The sequence below is a fragment of the Bos grunniens genome, chromosome 22 (genome assembly GCF_055505025.1).
Source record: "Bos grunniens cultivar Pamir isolate PY7600 chromosome 22, Bosgru_T2T1.0, whole genome shotgun sequence".
NCBI lineage: Eukaryota > Metazoa > Chordata > Mammalia > Artiodactyla > Bovidae > Bos > Bos grunniens.
This window is the reverse complement of record NC_141186.1, coordinates 24,300,551-24,322,774: the sequence shown is the minus strand read 5'-3', so window position 1 is coordinate 24,322,774 and position 22,224 is coordinate 24,300,551. Positions and strand designations below refer to the sequence as shown.

At 37.5% G+C, this 22,224-nt stretch overlaps 1 protein-coding gene across 9 annotated transcripts in view; it reads left to right on the top strand.

Annotated features, from left to right (window-relative positions):
* The window catches only part of LOC147348220 (contactin-4), a 1,019,923-nt gene that overhangs the window by 242,775 nt on the left and 754,924 nt on the right, over positions 1 to 22,224 (top strand). For 8 of the 9 annotated variants that reach the window (XM_086366640.1, XM_086366647.1, XM_086366638.1 and 5 more), the window contains one exon: positions 3,408 to 3,463. The exons of the other annotated variant lie outside the window; for it this stretch is intronic. The gene's annotated coding sequence lies outside the window, so the exon portion shown is untranslated. The remainder of the gene's footprint in view (positions 1 to 3,407; positions 3,464 to 22,224) is intronic. 9 annotated transcript variants of the gene reach the window in all.

Sequence of the window (22,224 nt, the reverse complement as noted above, 5' to 3'; positions counted from 1 at the left end):
ATCTACTTAGGTATTTTCTACCTGGTTTATCTCTGTATGTTGGCACATCTGATGGGAAGTTTTAACTAAATCCCTTCTATACCTGATAAGAATCTGCTTAGTCAAATTTCATTCCAATTAGAATTAAACAAACATTCTAACTTTTAAATAAGGCTTTAACACCTTTTAAATAAGGCTATTCAACAAGGCTAACACCTCTATATCTACTGAGGTGTTCGTAGACCTTTGTGGATAAATCTTAGATATTACTCTTTACTTTCCAACCTTTCCATCCTGCTTTCCAGTCTCTGGCATCATCTTTTGCTTCATGGCATCTAACAAATCTGATGGAGGTATTCATGATGTTAGCCCATCCAACAGGTAAATTCTTTAGATAAAAGTGCCCTTAGGGAACAGTTCCTAAAATGGAAGGGAAGAGTTTTGAACTAAGTAGTGTGGATAAGGAGGGGAATTCTTTGAAGTATGTGTAGATTTTACATACTGACTGCATTTTTTGTGTGTATACACATCCCTCCTGAGACTCTTCATAATGGATGGGAGACTCTTAACAATGTTACTATAGAGTCACTGGTTACCATATGCCAAGTAGTGGACTGAGAACTGAATTACATTATGTTACTTACTTTTCATCTGTTCTTTGAGGCTGAATAGCATTATCCTCCCCACTTTGTAGGTGAAGTTGAGGCTTGTACCAATTAACGAATTGCTCATGATCACGTGGCTAGTAAATAATTTAACCAGCATCCCATCCCAGGCAGCTGCCTCAGAGCTTGTGCTTTTAAACAAGAGGAACATAATTATAATTTAATGAATGAAGTTAGTCTGCTTTCATTTCAGACTGTATCATTCCAGTGGATAATTGTAATCTTTACTTTCATCCTGGAAAAAAAGAAAATATATATATATATAAATGCCAAGATCCTAGTAATAATTGAAAATAAAGAATGAAGCCTTGCCTACAGTTTTCCCGTTTTTGTTTTTAGGATAACTCTCATTTTAGCTGTTGTTTTTGATGTGTAGTCTGAAGTTGTATATAGTGCCAGTAGCTGTAAATAGAGGTTTACCTTCTTATCAGTGGGTATCCTTAGTATAAGAAAATTAGGATTTGAGATACACACACACATATATATACAGCTGATGACCAACCATATTTAAAAAATCAAAAAGTGATGTATTTATGATTCATGGTTAAGTTAATTATAGGATTTGTTTGTTTCACAGGAAGCACTGCCTTAGATTTGTTAGAATCATTTGTGGCTCTTTATTTTTGGAGAATATTTAAGAAAGTAAAGAAAAAACTAAAAATTCCATTTCTAATATATAAACAAAATAAAGATTTTGGTTCTTACCTTCCAGACTCATTGATACTGACTTGAAAGTAAAGGTATTAAGAAACTTAATACAGTGATGACTATTATGGTACCCACCAGGCGATAGTGTAAGCTTAAGAAGTGATAAGGTATTTATGGCTAGTCAAGAAAAGATTCTATTTCTATCTCAATCAAATATGCTATGTTTAAATGTAAATTAGACTAGAATTTTATAGTTAAAGATACCTCTGAGTGGCCTAAATATATATATATACACACACACACACACACAAAATGATATTTTCAATTATAAAAAGATAATTATATTACTCAGAATTAAAGTTGGAGGATAGACACATACACATAGACATGAAGCTACAAATATATATACAGAAATATAAATATATATATATTTGTGGGCTTCCCTGGTGGCTCAGACAGTAAAGAATCTGCCTGCAATGCAGGAGACCCGGGTTCGATCCCGATCCCTGGGTCAGGAAGATCCCCTGGAGAAGGGAATGGCAACCCACTCCAGTGTTCTTGCCTGGAGAATTCCATGGACAGAGAAACCCGGTGGGCTACCATCCATAGGATTGCACAGAATCAGACACTACTGAAGCAACTTAGCATGCATACATAATGCCAGATTTATTGGAAGAGTTTTGTTGCATTCATTTTACATAATCATAAAATGAACAAAAACAGTGGCATGCCTCCTAGTTGTTTTTCATTATTTTAAATCACTTTGTAACATATTTTCTTAGGAAATGGTCACTCTTACTGAATCTGAATACCTTAGAATATTGCAGGCTTCTAAAATTGTTATTACTAAGAAGCCATCAAGTGGTGAAACGACTGCTCAGGAGTTACACAGCAAGTCAGGCAGCTAGTTTGATTTGGTTTGTTCATTTATTTTGTTTAGTTTATTAGTTTTTTTAATATCCCATATATAAAGCATGAGTGAAGTCATACAGATCTGTCTTCTTCCCTCTAACTTATTTTACTTAGCTTAATACCCTCAAGGTCCATCCACATTGTTGCAAATGGCAAGATTTCACCTTTTTTATGGCTGAGTGGTGTTTCATTGTATATGAATCTTTTTTATCCTTTCATCTGTTCACGGGCACTTAGGTTGTTTCTATTCCTTGACTATTTAAAATAATGCTGGAACAAACGATGCATGTAGCGGTGCATGTGTCTTTTAAAATTTGTTACCAGTTGGAAGAGGGACATGGGGAGGGCAAAATGGGTGAAGGGTGACAGACAGAAAGTAAATTTGTGGTGATGAGCTTGGATTTTTGGTGGGCATACGAAAGTAGAAGTAGAATGTATACATGAAACGTATAGTGTTAACAATCAAGGTTACCTTGATAAAATTTAAATTTTTTAAAAATACTGTTTTAAAAAAAGTTCATTTGAATCAGTTCTAATAAGATGGATGAAACTGGAGCCTATTATACAGAGTGAAGTAAACCAGAAAGAAAAACACCAATACAGTATACTAACGCATATATATGGAATTTAGAAAGATGGTAACGACAACCCTGTATGCAAGACAGCAAAAGAGACACATGTATAGAACAGTCTTTTGTACTCTGTGGGAGAGGGGGTGGGAATGATTTGGGAGAATGGCATTAAAACATGTATAATGTCATATAAGAAATGAATCGCCAGTCCAGATTCGATGCAGGATACAGGAAGCTTGGGGCTGGTGCACTGGGATGACCCAGAGGGATGGTATGGGAAGGGAGGTGGGAGGGGGGTTCAGGATGGGGAACACGTGTACACCCGTGGCGGATGCATGTTGATGTATGGCAAAACCAGTACAATATTGTAAAGTAAAAATAAATAAATAAAAAGAATACATTTGAAAAAAAAAAAAAAAGTTCACACAGCTAGTGAGATACAAAGCATAGAACCCAAACTCTTGTCTCCTAATTTTGGCCATTCTATCAAGCCTGAAATCCGTACCAACTGTATTTAATTTTTAGTTCCTTCTAATTTGTTTAGAATGGAAATTGTTAAGCATTAACTACATATAAGAATATTTATCCCTGAAAAATGTATTTATTTGTATGTTATTTTTTTTAATTCTAGGAATCATTGACATATAGTAACGCCACAGCATGTGGCCCCAAGATCTACCCTAAAAGGTAGGCTTCCCAAAAGGGAAAACTTTTTCTTACTTGTATTTCACCTTGGATTAGCATCCTTAGTTACTCTGGAAACATTAGATTCTTTCCTTAGAGTGATACAGTGAGATAATTTTTTATGTTTTTCTGAAAGTTGAAGTTAACAAAAGTAGCGAAGTCATACAAGTTTGAACCTTGAAAATAGGAAGTTGTACCCTCTCTGGGTTCTTTCTGGAGAAGATACTTGAGGCAGATATTTGGTGGTTCAAATTAATATGATAATTCAAAAAGTTCAGAATTTGGCATCATGGAAAAAGTATTGGGAATAAAATGAAGGTTGTTGCATTTTTGCCCATGACTTATGGAGAGGACATTTTCAGTCAGATCTTCAAAATACTAAGTTAGTGAGATCTGCAAATATTGAGGCATGAAAATTGAAGTTTTTTAGGGGTAAAACGTGAGTGTTATAAGTTACTATCATGCGTCCCCCCTCTGTCTACACTTGCCCCCTCTGTCTTGAACTTCATATTTTTTTCCTTTATGAAAGATACAGATATATACAAGTAAAACTTAACTGTTTTTAGTTTCCTAAGACTGCTGTAACAAAGCACCATGAACTGGGTGACTTAATGGAAATTTATTTTCTCCCTGAGTAGAAAAGAATGAAATCAAAGTGTAGGCTGGGCTGTGCTTTCTCTAAGAGCTTTAAAGGAGAAATTCTCACTTGCATCTTCCATCTTCTAGAAGTTGCTGATAACTTTTGGTGTTCCCTAACTTGTAATTGCATCACTTCAGTCTCTGCCTTCACATGGTTTCTCCCCCATGTGTGTTTGGGTCTATATTCCCTCTTCATCATCCTAGTCCAATACGACCTCATCTTAACTTGATTACATCTGCAAAGACCGTTTTCCCAAATAAGGTCACATTCATGGGTCTCAGGATTAGGATTTCACTATACGTTTTTGTGGGATATTTTTCACCCATAGTAGGACCTGGCCCTTAAAAGTGGCAAGAGTGATATTGAAGTTAACTACGGTTAACTAGACCTTCATGGGGAAAAGTGCTAGCCTGGAGGATGGTGGCAGAGGAAAATCTCATTGCATTGCTGTATAGAAAATAAAAAGCTGAGTCACTTTAACAGATGTAATAATTATCAAGAGATCCTGATGGCCAAATTGCCTCCCCAGCAATAGAAAACAAAATATTCTGTGATTCAGGATAGGGGTTGATACCATTGGGTAATATTAATGCATACTCTTGAGTCTCAGGGAATTTTCTTAACACTCTCTATTGAAAAAATATATAGAAAAAAATTATTTAATTTGATTTCCCAGATGAGTTTCATAAGCCAAGATTAACTAAGGTATTTTTTTTTTTACCAATTAACTCTTACTCTGTAAAAAGTCACCCCAGAATTCAGTGGCTTGCAATAGTGACCATTTATTATTTCTCATGAGTCTGTAAGGTCAGCTAGGTAGGTCTTCTGTTACAAAATAGACTCCCACAGTTTGCTGGGTGTGTCTGTGTGTCTGAGGTCAGTTTGTAGGTTGGGAAGGGGAAGCTCTGCTCCCTGTGGTCTCTCATCCTCCAGGGGAGCCAGGCTTCTTCTTAGGGAGCTGGCCTTGTTCCAAGATAAGAGCATTCTCACACTTGCTGTGAACTACTATTTTTACCTCCTCAGGCAGTAGGAGTGATCTTAAATCACGTTCTAAATGTAATCTACCTACAGAACCACCTATAAATCTGCCACTGTCCCCTGTTTTCCTTGGATCTATTCCAAGTGTTTAACACAGCTTCAGAAGTTTCAACGTTATTTGGCCCTTGCTTAGCTGTCTACCTTTCTTTCTCCCACCCCACACTTTCCAATGTAGGTTCTTCCAACCTGAATTTCTTTAAATTGTTTAAATATCTCATCTTCTATCTTGCTTTTGCTCATTGTAGGCCTTCTTCCAGGAACAGCCCTTTTGTCCATCATCTCCCTTCTCGTATCTTTGTGTGATCAACTCTTTTATCACTAAATGAAAGCTCAGTTCTTCCAGGAAGCCTTCTATGTTTTCCTTGCCTGAGTTAAGCTTCTATAGGCTGCTGACATCAATATGAATGACATGATAATCACAGTGTCTGCAGTTGCTTGCCTAATTACCTTACTGTCCCACCTTGGACTCTGATGCCAGTGGTTACATCTTATTGTACATTATGGTATTCCTAGAATATAACAGTAAATGCACGAAGGATGACTCAGTAATTATTCATGGAAAGAATGAAGGATTCAATGACGTCTTTTCTATTCTAATTTTCTGTCTTTAAAGGTTTAAGTGGTTGGGCATGTTCAGAATTAATGTTGAAAGGCAGAGGGTCACCTTTCCTCAAATTTTCCTCATTCTCCTTTGTCCCTGTCTTACAGAGGGCCCTGGCACCCTCTGGTGCCTTGGCCTTTTGTTATCTGTTAATTGTAGCCTGTGGAACAGAACAGCTGCAAAATAGTGTGCTTTGGTTCATGCATTTTCTCTCTCTTTTTCTTTTAATTTCAAAAAGAAAAACAAATTTTAATTTGTTGCTAACACTTGAAAATTAGATTTCACATGCAATGATGATTTCCAGATTCTCTTAGAAGAAATCAGATTATTTTCTACCCTGAGCCTGCATTCCCAGGTGGCATGAGGGCTTATTTGAGCAGCAGATGCCCTCCTCTACCTTCAGTTTATCATGCCACATCATTTGCTATCTATATGGCCCTGGCAGGCACTCGAGTTCCCTGGTGGCTCAGTAGTAAAGAATCTGCCTGCCGAAGACGGGGGTTTGATCCCTAGATTGGGAAGATCCCCTAGGGAAGGAAATGGCTACCCACTCCAGTAAAAAACCCAATGGACAGAAGAGCCTGGTGGACTACAGTCTATCAAGTTGCGAAGAGTCAGACAGGACTTAGCGACTAAAACAAAACAAAACAAAATAAAAGCTCGACTTCTAAGAGTTTGTCTCGTACAAAGCAAAGACGATAGGTTTGGTCACTGAACCATTTTGTTGTTCCTTTTGTATATCTACCAACTAAGTGAAAGTAATTTAGGTTTTGTATTCAGACCTCTGTGCTTAATTTCCTGCTCAAATACTCAAACAGATAAACTAATCTCTCCAAAACTCTTTTCTCCCCCACCTGTAAAATGGAGAAATGGAGACTATAATATTGTGTATGAACTTGCATGAAGTTCCTTTGTTAAAACCACAACATTCCATCTAACCTGTACACACAAAGAAAATTGAAGAAAATAGTTTTTCTGGGTTGATGCACTTAATTGTCATCTTCTTTTGGATGATATTAATTTAAATAGATTAGGAAAATTAAATATCAACACATGCTACAACATGGATGAACTTTGAAACCGTTATACTAAATGAAAAAAGGAAGCACAACAGGCTCCATATTATACGAATCCATTTATATGAAGTTTCTGGAATAGAAAAAATGATAGAGACAGAAAGCATGTTGGTGGTTTCCAAGAACTATGGAAAGAGAATAATGTGAAGTGGCTGCTAGTAAGAGTTGACTCATTGGAAAAGACTCTGATGCTGGGAGGGATTGGGGGCAGGAGGAGAAGGGGACGACAGAGGATGAGATGCCTGGATAGCATCACTGACTCGATGGATGTGAGTCCCAGTGAACTCCTGGAGTTGGTGATGGACAGGGAGGCCTGGCATGCTGCGATTCATGGGGTCTCAAAGAGTCGGACACGACTGAGCAACTGAACTGAACTGAGTGAGCCCACGGTGTCCTTTCTTGGGTGATGAACATTTTCTGGAGTCAGATAGTGGTGGTGGTGACACAAACCTGTGAATATGCTAAGAGATCCTGAATTGTACAGTAAATGGTGAATTTTATCCTATGTGCTTGCTCAGTCACTTCAGTCATGTCCCCCTCTGCAACCCTGTGAACTGTAGCCCGCCACGCTCTTCTGTCTGGGTGATTCTCCAGGCAAGAATGCTGGAAAGAGTTGCCATCCCCTTCTCCAGGAAATCTTCCCAACCCAGGGATCAAACCAACATCTCATGTCTTGTGCATTGGCCCAAATTTTATGGTTGTTGTTATTCAGTCGCTCAGTCATTTCCAATTCTTTTTATGCTACGTGAATATCAGTGAAGTAATAAAATATGAAATTCATGTTTTAGGAAGACAAAATTTTTCTTTCAAATATGGTGAGTAGGGGGTGTAACAGAATAAGTAGACTCCTTGGGCTGTCACTCAAATCAACAAACACAGTTTTCCTTAAAGTCCTGCTGTGCCCTCCAAAACCAAAGATCAAGTCAGATTTCTAACCAATACAATTTTGTAAAGTAATTAGCCTCTAATTAAAATAAATAAATTTAAATTTAAAAAAATTCATGGTTTAATCCATTGAGAGATGGGGTCAGAGATGGGTTCATGTTTAAAATTCACCAACTACATCTTCTGTAGCCACACATTCCTCTAACAATAATATAAAGGTACTAATGGCCATTGTAGTGGCAGTCGTGTCCGACTCTTTGCGACCCCATGGACTGTAGTCTACCGGACTCCTCCATCCATGGGATTTTGCAGGCAAAGGTACTGGAGTGGGTTGCCATCTCCTTCTCCAATTGTAAGACATAGGAAGACCAAATGTCAAATATTTACCATGGTGCCAGTTACAAAACAGTTCCTCTGTTTTATATATATATATATATATATATATATAAGTAAAATAGACTTGTAATATTATATAATTAATGTATTTTAATAAGTGTTACTTGGTTGTAAGTATTAGGCTGCAACACGATTTTTGGCAACTCAGCTTTTCCACAGTTACCCTCCCACATCCCCAACGCCCACTCCACAGGCATCTTGGCCAGAGAGAAGAGCACGGCTAGAATTTCTGCTATCACTTAATGAATTTAATCAGTCCCGTAGGGACTTCGATAAAGCAGGGGAACATTTAACAGAGAAACATGATTTTTATGCTTCCTGTGTTCCTCATAGTAGTTGACAGAGCCTTCCCTCGCAGAAGTAACATTACCTGTGCTGAGAGGAGCATTAGCATACCATGAGGGTGATGTCAGAACTCAGAGAACACATCCCCATGGCCTTGTATTAAAATGTGTCTGTGCACGTGCTTCTGAATGCAAGTCAGTGTTGTCGCCAGTAAGAAAATAAACTGCTGCCTGAAAATGTATGATTCAATTGTCTATCATTTTATTATTTACGATTTTTTTTCTGTTTAAACATTGTAGAGATTTTTTTTTAGCTTTGGTTTTATCTTTGGAAATTGAAATTAAAATCATAGTGTGGGGATATAGAAGATAATTGAGTTATTCAGTGAAGTATACTATACGTTGTAACATTAAGCAGAATTGTTTAATCTTCATTATGAAAAAATGACTGTGTGAATTGCTCCATTTGAAACAGTGGTTGCTTTCTGCTTTTCCTTGTGGATAATGGAAAGGATTATGCTATGGTGAGTAGTCAGAATAGCTGAGATTGTATCATTTGCCTCTTAGCAAGTATTTATTGGTAGCTCACTGTAAGCCAGCATCTTCAGTAGGGCCTAGAGTTATGGTGGCAAATTAAAAAAAAAAAAAAAAAAATATATATATACCCTCAAATTCTGAGTTTGATATCTAGTAGCGGTGGCAGGTGGTACTTCAGCAGTAAAGAATCCACCTGCAATGCAGGAGATAAAAGAGATGCAGGTATCAGACTTCTTTTCACATAATGAATTGACCCTTTGATATTAGGGAATGATACTCTTCCTTTCTCAATAATGCTTTTTGACATATTTATTTCATATCATGTTAAGATTAAAATTCCTCCCTTATTTAAATTAATATTTGCCAGGGGTTCCGTTTCTAGTTTGTTTCCAGTCCTTACCAGTCATTTTAGGTGTGTCTTCTTTTAGTAGCATGTAGCTATATTTTTTTTAATGTATGGTTTTTCTCATGTATCAGAGGAGTTTAAAAGTTCACACTTGCTTTGAATCTTGAACAATCTGTCCATTCTTTCCACTGTCTTATTTTGTGTCAGCATACTTTGTGTGAGATGTTTTGTTTCTGCATATTTCTTCTTTTCTGAATTCTAATGGAGCAACTAATTTTTCTTTTATTCCACTATTGTTTGATTATTTCAGATTTCTTATTATGTTTCTATTTGTATATTGGCAATGCAAAATTTAATAATGTTCTTACATAAAACCTAAAATACTTTATTTCTAACTATACCACACAAAGTTCCACATTTTTCTCATATACATAGTAAAATACTATGGAAAGTTGATTTTTTTTTTCAGTTAGTGATTCTTATAGTTATATTTAATATAGTTAAGGTTTCACTTACATAGAATTCCCTATTCATTTACCCATTTATCATTTGTTTCTAGTTTCCTAATCTTTATTATTCAAGTTCCTTTTACTTACTGCTGCTGCTGCTAAGCCACTTCAGTCGTGTCCGACTCTGTGCGACCCCATAGACGGCAGCCCGCCAGGCTCTGCCATCCCTGGGATTCTCCAGGCAGGAACACCGGAGTGGGTTGCCACTTCCTTCTTCAATGCATGAAAGTGAAAAGTGAAAGTGAAGTCGCTAAGTCATGTCCAACTCTTAGTGACCCCATGGACTGCAGCCTACCAGGCTCCTCCGTCCATGGGGTTTTCCAAGCAAGAGTACTGGAGTGGGGTGCCATTGCCTTCTCCGTCCTTTTACTTAATACACCCACAAAACATTTTTTTGTGGTTTCTCTTAGTGTTAAGTTGTGTTTGTTTATCACAAAATGTCATTTTTTTTAAAAACCATTATTTTGGAGTGATATTGAACTAGGATTGGAATTCTTAGTTGCCAATTTTTTCCTCTTAATACTTTGAAGATACTATGCTGTTGTTTTCTACTCTTTATTTACTGTGGATTTTAAAGTCTTCTGTTAGTCACACTGATAATCTTTTATAGGTGATCTTTTTCTTTGTTTCCTTATAAGATTTTCTCTGTGTTTGGAGTACTGAAATTTCATTATTATTTGCCCAATTAAGCACTTATTTTTAGTTTTGCTCATGCGATGCCTTACTTTCAATCTGAGGTCATGTTCCTTTTTTCAATCTTGGAAAATTGTCATTCAGCATTTGAGTATTGACACTAACATCTTTTCCATTGTCCTTTGTTGTATATCTTAATAGACATTTTTGGACCATTTATTTCTCTTGTCTATAATGCCTAGTTATTCTTTTCAGTGTTTGTTTCTTTATATCACCATTTTGCTTTTTGGGAAAATCTGTCATTTCCTCCTCCAATTTTCAAATTATTTCTTTATCAGTGTCTACTTTGTTATTTAACATTTGTATCAGTCAAAATAGCAAATTCATGCTGCACTAGCAAACATCTCCTCAGTCTTAGGGGCAAAAACAACAAACGTTTATTTCTCCCTCATGTTATATACCCAGTGTGAGTTAACGTGGGAGCTTTGCTCATCATATTCCATTCCTGTTGATGGAATCACTGTCAGGAAATGACTCCGTAAGTGCTGAGGCCAAATGCAGAGGACCTGTGGGATCATGAACTAAGTCTGAAAACTTTCTCATGAAGGACACGTGTCACTTTTATTTACATTTCATTGCCAAAGTCACAAGGCCATGGATGACTCTGAAGAAGGCAGATAATGCAGTATTAACAATTGCCTGAAAATAAAGAATATTTGTTAAAAGCACTTAATTGCAATTTAAAATGTTTGTTGGCTTTTAAATTTTCTATTTTTTTTTTTTCCTGGAACTTCTATTTGGTTTCTATCTTTCTGTGTATCTTTTATAATGTTCTGCTGTTTTCTTGTGGGTTCAATTCCTTTCTAACATTTTCCAAACTCTTACTTTCTATTCATGTCCATGATCTTTTTTCATTGTGAGTGCTTACACTGCATATCCTTTTTACTGTGCTAGTAGATTCATTCTTGTCATAGCTTTTCCCCCCTCATATATATAGTCTGTCTTTTTATATTGTGAGCTCACATTAGATTTATTTTTTTCATGTGAGAATGCTGTGGATGTTGTGTTGTGAAACCATGACATAGAAGTGGTTTTGCTTTTGCTTCTACCAAGGTCCTGGGATGTAAAGTGTCCCAGACCAGTGTTAATTTCCTATAGCTCATGAGTAGTATACCATGAGGTCATATACTTAAGTTTAGCAAAAGCTTCAGGTTTCATTTTCTTCCGTGGGGTGCATTGAACCTGGGGAAGACAGTAGAATTCCAAACTGAGTCTTGGGGTGGCTTGAGATCATGTCCCCAAAGAGGGGCCCAATTGGTACCCGCCTCTCAGGCAGATCCTTCAAGATGAGATGTGGATTCCTTTCACCTACCGCCCACATACTTTTCAATCTTGTGTTATGCTGTTGCTCGTGTTGAGTAATTCTGCACAAGAGCCTTTTATAAAGCAGATTTTCTGTTCCCTGTAGTTTTATATTTTCTTGAGCATGTGCCCCTTTGGTTTTCAAATCCAGGGGTTTAAGGGGCTCATCTCCGTTGTGCAGGATCTAGCCATTAGGGTGTTTGTGGAGTTCAAATCCCCTACTCTCCAGGGAAAATAACCACACTTTTGTAATTGCTCCCATCTGTGAATTGATCTGACTGGGGTGTGAATTTTTCTTGCTGAGCCTTTATCACTGCCTTTCCTGCTGTGTTCTTGCTGTCCTTTTACCGTTTGCTCTGGAGACTCTTCATCCAGCTTTCAGGTCTCTTTCCAAGGGGATTATTCTATATGTAGCTGGCGATCCCTTGTGTCGATGGAAGGAGGTTAGTTCAGGATCTTCTTATGTCCTTTCAAACTCTCTAAACTGTAAAGTACTTTGCTGTAACTAGTTAATGACCAGATCTGGAGACCCCCTCCCACTCTTTCCCAATAGCTGGAAATGCATTAAACAATAGAAAATGGAAACCCTGTGTCTTATACTGAATTTTCTTTGATACAGGATTAACAGTCAAGAAGCCCTGGTTTTTACAAAGTAAAAACCACACAGGCAGCTACTGATGGGAGTTTTAGAAGGCAGTGAGGAAGTGGCTCACCTGGTGTTAAGTGCTCATATTATACATTAACCAGGGATAAACGTCCTGGCTATAATTTGAGTCAGATCAGAACTGAACATTCAAGGCAATTTGTTTACAAAAGAAATCTTTGGGTTGTCTGCCGAGTATACAGCCCCGATTTCACTTAGAAGTATCCAGCTGCCACAGCCCCGACCGAAAGGAAGTCCAGGTGTCTCCTTGTACCACGGAGTGACTGGAGCAGGAGATTTTTCTCTTTGAGGAATTTCTCATGAGGACACAGAGTCTAGATGAGACCTGAACAAAGGAACCAGTGAATCATGCTAATCTTGAGCTATTTTAACTCACTACATACTAACACAGAAAGAAGAATCCGAAAAGGATAAAGAAAACAACATGTCAGAGACGGTGAGAGAGAGAGCTGTGATCACATGGTCCCTGAAATAGAGAAAAGATAGCACCTTTGCCCCTGACCTGTTCGCTGTGGTTTTACCCTGGCTGTACTTCATAGCTGCAGGTTCTCTGAGATTCCTTCTGTTCTTCCAGTGAACTAACTTTTTGCCCAGGCTGCTGTGAGGGGTCCTCTCTTTCTTTACCATCTGAGACACCAGGGAAACCCATTAGGGCCTCTCTTTCTTAAAACTGAGATTTCTCACCCTGGACATTGACCAAATATGTCCCATGACAGCATATTGATGCTATTAAAAAAAAAAAAAAAAAAGAAACTCTTTGAAATCAACATTGTAGTTTAAGTTCATTGACTGAATGACTGGGTGATATTAGACAAAATGTCTCTAATTCCTTGAAATTCCATTATGATGCCTGGAATAATGGGTCAGAAGTTAGGACAAATGCTAAAGTGGCTTGAGAAATGTGCAAACTGTGCATGATTCAAGGATGTTGCTAAGCAGATCCTAACTTGAAGGCATTGAGGCAGTGCTGCTGCTGCTGGCACCTTTAAATAGCTCATACAGTTTCTGAGGCTGCCCAGCTACTGACACAGCAGGGTTTATCCACTGGGAGGCTGTGACTCACTTATTCTCCCAATTCCCCTATGTAATCTGACACAATGTATCCCCAAGACACTTCCTGCTGCTAATGCTTCTATTTCTATCTTGGAGCCTTTTAATTTGTATTTTCCCCAAATGGCTTATGTCTGCTTGTCAAGTGGGATTCTCACCTCACTTGGAACTCTGGCTCTTTGATAAGGAAGAGCAGGCTGGCAAGAAGAGCTGGCATACCACAGAAACCGTGTAAGCAATCAACAGCTTCTTTAGAGCTAAGTGTGATTTTTCTGTAGCGCCAGCTGAAAGCAGCTCAGCACAACTGTCTCCTGTTCTGACTGGATTCTTATACACAGTTTCTATTAGTACCTTACCACCGTGTGGAAAGGTGGGAGTTTGGGTGCAACTAGCTGCTCTAACATCACTCCAGTGGATGCATTGCTTGAATCCTGTGTGTCTGACCCCTTCAAGGGCACTTAAAAACATTTAGGTCCTATTCACCTGCACCTAGATGAACAGTGATTGTGAATCATGATCTTGGAATCAAGAAGGATCTGAGTTTGAATGCCAATTTTGTCACAGATTTACTATGAGACACTGGAAAACTTATTTAACCACTCCAAACTTCAGATGATATGTTTAAAAAATGAAGAAAATGTTAGAACCTACTTTGGGGTTAGATTTTCATATTTTGAAGAAGGAAATATTGTCCATAAGGAGCAGAAAAGTGCCAGGTGCATCATACATGCTCAAAATCTGTTAGCTGTTATCATTATCATCATCATCAAGTAAAGACTGCTTATTGTTTAAAGCATGTATCCTGTTTTCTCCCATTTCTCTTATGTACAACTAAATGTTATTCAGTTCTTTAGGGGAGGTAAGATCATCCTCCTTCATTACTTGAGGGAGAAAGAAAACACTTTGAGGAAGATAAATTCTCACCATTGACATGAGGAACTCTGACCGTCACTGTGGACAAAGCACAGCTCTGAACTTCAAGACTTCTATTTGGTGCAAGTGTGTGACTTTGGGCAAGTGGTTCACAGTTGTGAGCCTAAGTTTTCTCAACTGTAAAGGAAAAGCTCTGGCCTGGCTATTACCTGGGACTCTTTTAACTTACTGTGTTCTAGGAGTTTCCTCTTCCCAGTGCGAACATTAAATGATCACACCTTCATTGTAGGAGTGATACCATATAATTCTCCAACTATGCAATGAACAGAACTTGAGTTTGAACAGTCAGTATGCTTCAGATAAACTCAGTGTTTTTGTTCAGTTGCTCAGTTATGTCTGATTCTTTGCAACCCCATGGACTGCAGCATACCACGTTTCCCCTTCCTCCGCTATTTCCCAGAGTTTGCACAAACTCATAATCATCGAGTCAGTGATGACATCCAACCATTTCATCCTATGTCCCCCCGCCCTTCTCCTCCTGCCCTCAATCTTTCCCAGTATCAGAGTCTTTTCCAATGAGTTGACTCTTTGCCCCAAGTGGCCAGAGTATTGAAGCTTCAACATCAGTCAATGTACTCAATGTAACGACTTGTAAATAATAAAGAATTATGAAGATTTAGAACCACTGCATTGCACAGAAACAAAGGTCTATATTAGACCATTTTTATTTCATGCTTTGTTGGGAGGTGAGCTGTATTAATCAGGATTAGGTAGGCTTTGCTGTAATAATAAAGTATATTAGTTGCTTAATATAGTAAAGTTTTATATCTCTCTCCCATCAAGTCTGGTGCCTGTTGCCTGCTTTGCTTTTCATTTTTCTTTGTTACATTGGCTTTGCTTAAATTTTCATTGGCTAGAGAGACATCTAGATACTTCCTGATTAAATTAAATTTATAAGCATCAATTAAATATTGACTGAGAGCTATTCATTTCTGGCTATTTCCTGAGCAAAAAATTAATGAAGAGACATTAAGAGGGATTTAGCTCCTCAGTGAATAATAGCATTAGATGTGCCTTGAAGAAAGGACCACCCCTAGAATCCTACTCTATTTTATCCTTTATGTAGCCGTACTTATTATGTCTTTATCTTATACTTGTACACAGCTCTCTATAGCAACTGCCTGTCCCTTTTGTTCAAAATTATTAGCATTAGGACAAATTTGTCCTTGTATACTTTTGATGCTCCTTTTATTTCACTGCCATCAACCACTTGGTGGAGGCTTTTATTTTCCTGCTATTTTTCTCCCTGTGGAGTACAGATGAGGTTAAGAGGATTATTCAGCAGCTGTGTCCAACCACCTGCTCTCAAATCTTTGGATTCTTGGTTTTCAAGCTCTTAAGAACACTGCTGGGGATTCCTTAGGTCTTGTCATCACCAACACAGTTAATTCTGCACGTCCCTAAGATTTGGCATCCACCTAACTTTGAAGGCAGCTGTAATTATGGCTCACCTTTAAAAGTTTCATTCTTCCAGCAAGGATCCAGTTAGCTTTCATCTCATCTCTAATCTCTTACTTCAAAGGTGGATTAAAAGGTATTATAACTGCAGCCACGTCTGCAGAGCACATTCAGTCGTTGACCTTTGAGACAACTGCCTGTCTCACTTCAAAACAGATGTCAATGGGGACAGTAGATTGCCCTGACTCTTCCAAGCCCTGCCCTCAACAGACTCACTGGAGATATGTTAACATTCTCCTGTTGTGTGATATTTCATCCTTTTCAGATAAAGTTGGCTGTGTTTCCTTTCAATTTCCCTCCACTGATCTCCAAGTTTAAGCTTCTCAAATTACTCTGGCTTGTTTCTGGTTGTTTGTTTCAATGTACTCAGTTCAGGATATTGGTCCATCAGCACTCCATCTGAGATCTTATTCCACTTTGTATTTGAATTTCTCCACTGGGAGAATATTATCCAAGTCCATGTGCTTGCAAAATCCGAACTATGCTAATGGTTTGCATGTCATCGTCCATCAGTCCCCTGAAGTCTGGATTTTTTAATCAGTTCTCTGTACAATCTTTAGACAGACATATCTTTTTTTCCCTTAAAATTCATGTGCTTAAGCCAGAACTGTCAGCAAATCTTTAGCTTTGGGGTAGTGTCTGTAAGTATGTCTTTGACTTTGATGTCCAAATCCTGGGAGTGATTTGGACATGACTTTTACACTATATTTTGTAATTCAAAACAAAATAAATTTAACTCATTTTAGTGTGATTCTAAGGGAAATTACACTATGTTTTGGGTGATCTATGAAGTTTAAATTCTTTTACTACACATGTAATTAGAAGGGTAATTCTGCACTAAATGTACTAAATTCAAGACTTTGTTTTGAAATTTTGACAAGCTACCATATGTCTTATTTTAAACGTGACAAGCTAAAAATGTGCCATCATTCCTTTTATCTTTTTGATGAAGTAGTGATGTATGCCACTTTGGTGGGCCTCTTGAAAAAGTATCTTACAGCAATAAACAAATGCTTCATGTTAGTGCTACCTCTTGAGACCTTTATGATAGTAAACCTAATTTTATTCAACCCATGGGTTTAAAAAGTCATGATGGTTCTTCACACAGTTAATTACAAAATACCACAAACCAAGTGGGCTTAAGATGTGTTTTTTTTTTTTTTTTTTCTTTCAGTAATATACGTTAAAAATTTCACTGGAAGTAATTGAATAATTAAATGGTAGAATATTGGGAATGAAGTAGGGTATTTTCAAAAAAATCTGTCCCTGTTCTTAAATTGCTTATTATAGAGAAAAGAATCCATTTACTTAAGGCATTAAGTCCCAACTTCTTACCTTATAGATTGGGAAACTTAAGTCCAATAATACTGAAAGATTTCTTTCACATCACACTTACTAACAGATGAGAGGTGATGCTAGAAAATATGGTAGACCTGGCTACTGTAAACCAGGGTCTACCTACAAATGCAAAGAAATAGTGAATAAAATCATATGCATGGATCATAAGTAAATGGGACCAACCTACTACTTTTTAAAGCATCTGCCAGCACTGAAAGTGAAAGTGAATGTCACTCAGTTGTGTCCAACTCTTTGCAACCCCAGGGACTATACAATCCATGGAATTTTCCAGGCCAGAATACTGGAGTGGGTAGCCTTTCCATTCTCCAGGGGATCTTCGCAACCCAGGGGTTGAACCCAGGTCTCCCATATTGCAGGCAGATTCATTACCAGCTGAGCCACAAGGGAAGCCCAAGAATACTGGAGTGGGTAGCCTGTCCCTTCTCCAGGGGATTTTCCTGACCCAGGAATCGAACCGGGGTCTCCTGCATTGCAGGCAGATTCTTTACCAACTGAGCTATCACAGAAGCCCTGCCAGTCTTGGTGGTGGCATTTTGGAAAAAAAATAAAATTGACAAACCAACAGTAATGAGAATGGACCAAAATAATTAAAATTAGAGAGGAAGGGAGAAGTTAAAACTGTTACTACAGAAATAGGAAAACTGACAAGAGACTACTCTGAATATTTATACACAAACAAACTGGACAGCTTAGAAGAGATGAATGAACTCCTTGAAATGTCTTCCAAGACAGAGTCATGAAGAAATAGAAAATGTGAGTAGACTGATTACTAGCAATGAGACTGAAACAGTATTAAAAGTTGCCCAAAAATAAAATCCTAGTACCAGATGACTTTATTAGCAAATTCTACAAAACATTCAAGAAAGATTTAATCTCTGTCCTCAAACTCTTCCAAAAAATTAAAGAGGGGAGAACCTTCCAAATGCATTTTATGAAGCCAGAGTTATACTGATACCAAAACCAGACAAGGATACCATGAATAAAGAGAAAATTACAGGCCAGTATTCTTGGTGAACGTAGATGCAGAAATCCTCAGTGAAGTATTATTATTAGCAGATAAACACATTAAAAGCATGCTACAGCATGATCAAGTGGGATTTATTCCAGGGATGCAAGGATGACCCTCCATGAATCAATAAGTGTGATATCACATAAATTAACAAGAAAGGATAAAAATCATATGATCATCTCAGTACTTGTAGGAAAAGCTTTTGACACAATTCAACAGCCATCTATCATAAAGATGCACAAGTGGGTATAGAGACAGGGTTCCTCAACATATAAAAGTTGTATATGAAGAACCTACAACCAACATCATTCTCAGTGGTGAAAAACTGAAAGTCTGCCTCTGTGATCAGACACAAAACAAGGATGCCCACTCTCAATGCATTTATTCAATAAAGTATTGGAAATCTTAACCATAGCAGTTAGGGGAGGATGGAAATGCTATCTTTTGGCTGAGAGGTATTTTTTGTGATGTCTAGCTTTTAAAATCAGAAGAGTTAATTTTTACAAGAGTTGTTTTAATCCCTTAAAGACTTTTTGTATTTTTACTAAAAATTCCAAGACTGTCAACACAATTAGATTTATGCAGATTAGATGACATGGTGCCTATTTATTATTACAACTTGATGTCTAGACCAGACTTTTGAATCTTAAATGTGCATACAGATCATCCTGGAATTTTGTTAAAAATGCAAATTCTTTTCCAGTAAGCCAGGTTAGGGCCTGAACCTTCAATTTCTACCAAATTGCCTGGTTGATCTAGCTATACTCCAGGTAACAAAGACATTAGGATGTATAGTTTTACATTCACAGTTGGGGGATTTTTCAGAACATCAGTTCAGTTCAGTTCAGTCACTCAGTCGTGTCCAACTCTTTGATACCCCATGAATCACAGCACACCAGGCCTCCCTGTTCATCACCAACTCCTGGAGTTCACTCAGACTCATGTCCATCGAGTCAGTGATGCCATCCAGCCATCTCATCCTCTGTCGTCCCCTTCTCCTGCTGCCCCCAATCCCTCCCAGCACCAGAATCTTTTCCAATGAGTCAACTCTTTGCATGAGGTGGCCAAAGTACTGGAGTTTCAGCTTTAACATCATTCCTTCCAAAGAACATAAGAGAACATTATTTTAGACCTGAACAAAATAAGGGCTTCCCTGGTAGCTCAGTTGGTAAAGAATCTATCTGCAATGCAGGAGACCCTGGTTTGATTCCTGGGTTGGGAAGATCCACTGGAGAAGGGGACAGCTACCCACTCCAGTATTCTGGTCTGGAGAATTCCATGGACAGGGGAGCCTGGCAGGTTCATGGGGTCACAAAATAACAAAAATAAACCTCAGTGAAGTGACATGACTTGCATAAGAATGCTCTGGTTTGTAGCAGTGCTGTAATTAAAAACTAAATTCTATTGATTCTAACAATTACAGTTCCAGGGATTCTCATTTATTATGTTGATTCCATACTCTTTTGTTCACTTAGTAAAAGTGCTGCATTCATAGCCCTAATTCATTGTTATGTCTGGCTTTCAGCTCAAGCAGGTACTGGAAACATAAACATATACACAGAAAGACAGATTTATCTGTTTATCAGCCAAGCTTTTTCAAAGCAAAGCCCGGGATGCAGAGAGACTGTTGATTGATACTAAAATTTTGACAGCTGGGAGTATATTTTCAGCAACAAGATGAGTAACTTGGACTAAAGGGGACCAATGAGAATAAAGCTCAGATTTATTAAGGACCTTTCCAGTGTTGTGTCCTTTCTCAATGCAAAAATAGTCTATAATTACAATTATATGATCCTGTAGCATGTAGTTTGCCTTTGATTAACAGCTATAAATAGCAATCATCTTCTTAATCCTCTATGTATTTGGTATCATGCTTTAATACCTGTAAATTAAAAATGCTGTGATACTCAATATATTTCTGAAAGAATACACTACAGAATATATCATATTTTACTTAGAGTTTTTAAAATAACTCCAGCGACTGTCTTTTGTGTAATAAAATGCATGATGTCTATACTTCACGTTTGATTTATAAACCCACTGTGTAGTAGAATCAGTGGTTGGAAACATCTGTTTACCCACTGCAACGGTCTTATTTAGTGGGGATGAGAGGAAGTCTGCTGTGGCAAATCTTTTCTGTGGGTTTCTAACAGTTTCTACTAGCTTTATCTTTGGATAAAAAAGATACACAAAAGGGTGCAGTATTTGTATCTATTCAAAGTGGATATCACAGTCCACTTAGCAGTTTGAGTAATAATGTGTTTTGGTTGATGTGTGACCTTGGGCAAGCTTACCATTTTGAACCTGTTTTTGCACTTATGACATAAAGATAGTATAAGTAATATCTACCTTACAGGGTAATGTGGATACAATGACAGTATGTTTAAAAGCACTTAAACAGCACTTGGCATATTAAGCTCTCAGGAAATATTCTTTCCTTATTTGCTGAAGCATTTGACATCTCTAGGAACAAGCTGTAGCAAAATGACGATTCTCTTTATTTACCTCAAGCACCTAGAATGTTCTCAGGTAAGTGAAGTAAGTTTTAACTGTAATCATTGCTGGAGAGTTAAAAGTGTAAACTTGCTGTGGGAAAAGTAAAGGAAGCATGCTTTTCAGAACCAGTTAAAAGGGATTTTTCATTATCTTTTTTGTATGTCCCTAACCATTGCTTTTCCTATTAGCATGTATAAATGAGAGTTAATGATAAATAATAGTAGATCAAATCAGCACTAAAGTACATGGTCTTTCCTCATCATGGATCTATAATGATATTATTAGTATCAGTTTCTTGGTTATATATAATGAACTGTTATATTAGATTTTTTTAAATTTTGTAAAAGTTATATTTTTATCCCTGTAGCGTTACTTGATCCATGAGAGTAGAAGTTCTTTTGAAACAAGAACATATGGTGAATGAACAAATATGACCGGTGCAAACATGGGGTGTGTTCCAAAAGCATGCATTTTTCTCTTCAACAATTCTATGAACTTCTAAATTGAGGTATTTCTCCCCTCCTTCTTGTTGTTGTTAGATATTACTGGTGTGTTTATTTATGAATATGTCATATTTGCATCAATTCATTTAATTATTCTAGATCTTTTCACCCCATCCAAGTAAAATCATCATTTTCTCTGACTGAATTGTGATAAATATTTATTTCCAGGTGTTATTCAACCGATGACAGCCCTGTGACATAATGAAACAGTGACTTTATATGATTTGATACTACAGAGATACATCAGTCAGGTCTGCACCGTTTAATTAGTTGGATGTGAATTAACAGAGTAGATTCAGTTTTTTTATAGCTAGATTGATTGTCTGGTTGGAGTGGAGTGAATACAGTGATCTAACTATTATGCTGTACGCTGTACATTGTAATGCATTATAATGTGTAATGCATTATAATGTATAATACCCCCATGTTCGCCCCACAGCCCCTCTCTGGGATTGCAAAAATGTCTGTTTTTGTAAGAGCTTTAGGTTCTACATTTCCCAAAAGAAGTTACACAAGCATCAAGAGATTTTAATCACTGTGATATATAATAAATTATCATCTGCTTAAGTCTGAGGCAAACCCAAGCTATCATGTGCTTAACATAAATCATGTATAGTTCGTTGCTCATTGACTCACTTCATTTGCTTGCTACACTGATATTTTGGAATCCTTCCCAAATTCTTAGTGCTGTGCAGTATAGTAATATATGCATGATACATGCATGTCTTCCCTGAAGGGATTTAATAGAGCAAAGTGAAAACCAGGTGAACAGATATGAACTCTAGAGTGTGACTAGACTTGTTGTCTTTGGAGCACAGAGTATGTGGAAAACTTCACGGGAGAATTGACATTAGAACAAAACAGTGAAGAGCTGTGCAAGATAAGACACAGGACCCTTCAAAGAGAAGGTCATTTTGAACAAGAATTCATAATTACTTTGTATTGCAGTTTTTAAAAAGATGTTTTACTCTTCAGGTCACTTATG